The sequence below is a fragment of the Balearica regulorum genome, chromosome 16, assembly GCF_011004875.1.
Source record: "Balearica regulorum gibbericeps isolate bBalReg1 chromosome 16, bBalReg1.pri, whole genome shotgun sequence".
Taxonomy (NCBI): Eukaryota; Metazoa; Chordata; class Aves; order Gruiformes; family Gruidae; genus Balearica; species Balearica regulorum.
Window position 1 is genome coordinate 7,934,748 of NC_046199.1, and position 4,876 is coordinate 7,939,623.

Sequence of the window (4,876 nt, forward strand, 5' to 3'; positions counted from 1 at the left end):
GATGCTGCACAAGAAAGAGGCGATACGCCTTTCGCACAGAGTGAACTTGGAAGACGAGCCCCGGTTCAGTGGAAGTAGAACAACTGAGACTGGGAAATGCTATAGAAAGCTTACTAGGGAATCCTGAAGGGTGTGTATTGAGAGTGTAGACTATGAGCTGTAGAATGAGCGTGGACATGTCTGGACTGCAGGCTGAGTGGTTCAGGGATGATTTTAGTGTTGTTTAGGCTTTGGCTTCAAAAGAGAAGGTAGATACACCTTCCCATACTTTCTTTATGGCTCTGCCACCATCCCAGTGGGAGCAGATGACTATGTATAAATCCGTAGACTTGTCCCAGTGAGAAGGAGCCTTTGTGCCTGGTGACCTCCATGTTCTGTGTGCATAGTAAGGAGACAATTAAATGCTGGTATTTGGGACCAATTGAGCATAGCCAAATTATGTTGGTTGGAAGGACAAGGATGCATGAGTACTTCTGGCCCTACAGGCCAAGGGGAGAGAGAGCAGTAGCACAGGAGATCTAGCTTGAGCAATAAACTTATCAGAAAGTATGTGGGTATTTGAGGGGGGATTTTTTTTTTTTTTAATAAACTGTTTTTCTGATTCCTCTTTGTCTGCATATTATGCACCTATGCTTCCTCAAGCAGAGGACATTTGTCTTCTGAACTCCTTTCCTTTTAGACCCACACTGACCTTGCTACTGCATGCCCAATTATTTTTGACGCCTGGCACACAAAATACTTGCCCATGAACAGGATCCTTGATGTCTAAGACTAGGGGGAAGTTCCTGTAACCTGTCATATTTGTGCCAGCCAAGAGAGCATACTGACTTGTCTGCTTTCATGTGTGAACAAGACCCCGTATCCTAAGAAGACTTTTAGTATTGTGGCTTTTTGTAGGAAGCTTATGTCTTTGCCCCATTGGATTGGATTAATTAGTGCTGCAGCCTTGTCCAGGAAAGGGGAATGGTGCAGGATTTCAGATGTCTTTTTCCTTTCTGCTAAGTCACAAGTGGTGTTGGGCAGGTGGCTGGGTTTTTTTGCATGGCAGAATTTTCACTTTGAAAGTTGTGTTTGATGCTAGCTTTCAGAGTTTTTGGAGCGGAAATAACTTGAGAGAGCTTCCCAAAGTGATAGCAGCGTGATCTTTCTCCTAAGAGGAGCTGGGTATTAAAGTGAACTTCTTGTAGTCTATTTGAGAACCTGAAGCATTTTGATTAGACTGTCCCTCTGCTGATCTTGCTTCATAGTTTTTGGATATGAAATCTTTCTTGATGACTTTAATCAAGAGCATGTCCTGCAAAAAACGGTTCTGAAGAAGAAAACTTTTGTTAATAATGATCATCTTTAATGACGTTCTAATAGACGCTGGTAGCTTGCTTCAGAGCAGACAGCAGGTGGTGCAACCACCTTATCTAAAGCTACTGAACGGGCAGTTCCAGGCCAGGCTAGCACACCAAGGGATCTTGTACATCAGGTAGGATGCCTGGAGTTGAGAATGGCTTGGTCTGTCCCTAGCTGGAATTTCCAATAGCTGGGACCTGTGCGGCTTCCAGCAGGATTCACCCTGCGTACGCTACTGGTAGGTGTGAGCCCCAAGCACTACATGCTCTGTGCTTGGTGTGGGGCAGTGATGCTTTCTGCTGTGGTCTGTGTTGAGCAATACTGCAGCTGCTCTCTGTGGTTCGCTTTCCACTCCCCTAGAACTGAACGTCAGCCTGAGCATCCTTCTACTGTGTAACTCTCAGACTGGGATTTTAGGTCCCTGTAAATTCAAGGTAAAGGCGACTTTGTTCACAGGATTTGCACCTTATGGTGCTTGAAGATGAAAGTTGATTGTGCCAATGCAAGTGCTTGTGAACTGTAGAGCCCTGTAGTCTGTTGCTTCCAGTCTCATTTCCTCTTGAAGATAGAGGAGATGCCCTAGAACCTAGCGCCCACACTTAGCATTTCTGATCTAGACACAACATTTTTGGCGACAAACATGACACTGTCATTCACTCCTGTGAAGTATGCTCAGAACAGATTTGGGACAAGCAGTTAGTTCTGCAGCCTTGCCTGGAAAGTTGCCAGCTGCTTGAGGCTAGGTAGGTGTCTGTTTCCTTGTTCGGTAAAATTTTGTTCTTTTCAGAGATAAGAGACACCTGGAAATAAGAACATAAAAGTGTCTACTGCTTCCTGATTTTGCTACAGCACATGGTACAGGCTGTCAGTCCAGTTTGCTTGTGAGACTGACTGGGCATCGTTCATCTGTCTTGGAAAGAACCCTATTCTAGTTCCTTCTAGCATCCAGATAGGAATGGCAGAGGATCTCTGTCCTATTCCTGCCCATGAATTTAAAAAGCCCCTATGCAGAACTTGGTGACAATTAATACTTAATTTCTCCTTGTGATTCAGTGGAGGAAGAAGTTCTCCCCCAGCATCATAAATCCAGGTGGAGATCTTCTGGTGCAAGGAGGTTCCTGATAGGGCATATTCTGCAGGTGCTTCTGTGACCAGCACACAGCAAGGAGGCCCTCATCCAGCTCGTGCTGAAGTACTGCTGCTGCTTTTCTGGGTCTGCAGTGCTAGGATGGAAAGGTTTTTTGCTCAGTGGCAGTTTGGGACTTGCTGAAGGTGGTCCTGCAAGGATTCCTGCCTGGGACTCTAATCCACAAGGTCCTCCGCTTCTGGGGAGGCACTGCTGGTTTGCAGTCTTTGTATGACTTTCCCTGTGCAGTTGGCTCTGCAGGAACCTCACTGGGGTAGAGTTGACTATGCTGCGACTGCTTGTGTGCAGAACAGGCAGGATCCATATTTTTGCCACTCCTCTTTCTCTTCATTCCTCCAACACCTGACTCTGTCCCCAATATCCCTCTTATTCCGGCTGCAGTATGTGTAAAATGAAGGTGCTACACCACGGCAGCAGATACTGATAGTCGTGTTCAATACTTCTGCTCAGCATGGTAGATGCTTCTGCACAGGTTTATGGAGCAGGGGTGACAGGACTTGGGAATCCCAGGAGAGAGAATGGTCTAAGGGTTTCCAGAAACTCCAGTGATGCTTCCCATCCTCTCAGTTCCACATTTTACTTTATCTTTTTGTTCTACCCTGTGGGTGGAGCTTAAGAGCTTGCAAGGGCAGGGACTTTGGGTCGTTTCCTTTGCACTTAGAGTCAGGATTTTAAACTATGATGTGCTTTAACATAATTAAAATGTGAAAACATTTTGGTTTTTTTTATTCCTGAGGATTGGTTTCTGCATTCTTTTCATAAAAAGAAATGAGAGAGAACATACACTGGCAATCAGATCTGTTCTAGATGATTTAAGGAAAAAAATAGCAACTAGATCCCTGTATTTATGGATGTTTTAGCTTTTGTGGGCTGTGTTTGTTAATTAATAGTGTTGGGTACCAGGTTCATTTCTAGATGTAGTTGATGAGTTCAATAGCAGATGTTCAGGAAGAAGAACGTAGAAAGGATGGGTAGTAGTCTGCATTAAACATCTCATAACAAACTTCTCGGGCTGTAAGGGATAGCCCATGAGGAACTACCAGTGAAGAGCTGTTCCTGCCAAACTGGCTGAGATACAGAACTTAGAATCAACATCTTCAAAGAATGTTTAGACTCTAAATAACTGTTCCGTTTGGAAAATCTGGGGACAGATAGCCTGATGGGGAACCTGAATAAGTTCTGCTTTCCTGCATACCTATGGGAGATTAACTTAATGTGTACATGGCTTTTCTACTGCTTTGAAAGTCTTTTATTGTCTGTTTTATGCTAGAACTACTCCTACCATTCAGATGAAATGAATTGATTTAACATAATTTGGGGTAGCATGTTCCCTGCTGGCCAAAGCTCCAGAACGTTAGAATCACGAGGTCTAGATCCAGTCAGGCTTGCTAGAATAAGGTGGGAAGGGATGGCAGCTTCAGGATTCATTTGAGGCCTGGAAAAGTTTGGAAGATAACTCAGAAGGCACAAGCCCCTGGATGGGCATGATTGGAAAATGCAATTTCTTCTTGAGCCCTGATAGCTTTGGGGGTCTTCTAGTGCTAGGAGTCTGATTTAGCCACTGAATCTCTGTTCCTTTAGCTTCTACTTGAACAGCTAGATCAAGAATTGTGTGACGAGCAGAGGTCCATCTGTGTATTAGCCTTGAGTCAGGTCTCTGTGAGGAGAAGGGTTGTGGGCTGGCCGCAGCATGCTACAAAGAGGTGAGAATAGACACTGTTCACCCTTCAGCACCTCATTCCACAAGTGACCAAAGCAAAGGTAACAAGACCATGTGCCCTGCAGGGATGCTAAACATCCTGCCCTTTGGTTGAAGAGAGGATCTTCTTGGAGTCCTAATTGGGACTTGACCAATTTTGAGGGTCTCCTGAGGCCTGTCTGCCACAGTTGGGGATTCTCTTGGCATCTGTGCATCAGCACATTGGTCTGAGCCACAGTCCTGGATCTAAATTGCTTTCTGTAGCCTGGAGCATTCCCGCTGTGATCTATGTGCACCTACCTTCATGGTGCTGTCATGGACTCCCAGCCCTGTGTGCAGGGGTAGCTGTAGATCTGTAATTGAGGAATGGAAATACACCTCCTTCACTGGAGTCTCAGAGCTCCAGCATGGAAGTTTGCATTTAAAAACAACGTAGTATTGGGTATAAATGTCATTGCTGCAGCCGCCTGACTGTGGTTACCAAACAATATCAATGAGCAGCTCTGCTTAAGAGTCTTCATCTTCCTGCCATTAACTGACCAAACTGGGGGGGGGCTTTTGCACTCTAAACTGCTGTTGAGTGCTTGGTGTTGCCTGGGAAACATAGAAGGAAAATGAAAGGATCCTATTGTTTGTGGGTTTATCTTGCTTTTGTAACAGCTTCTGGTGAGAGCCTAAACTTTAAAGGG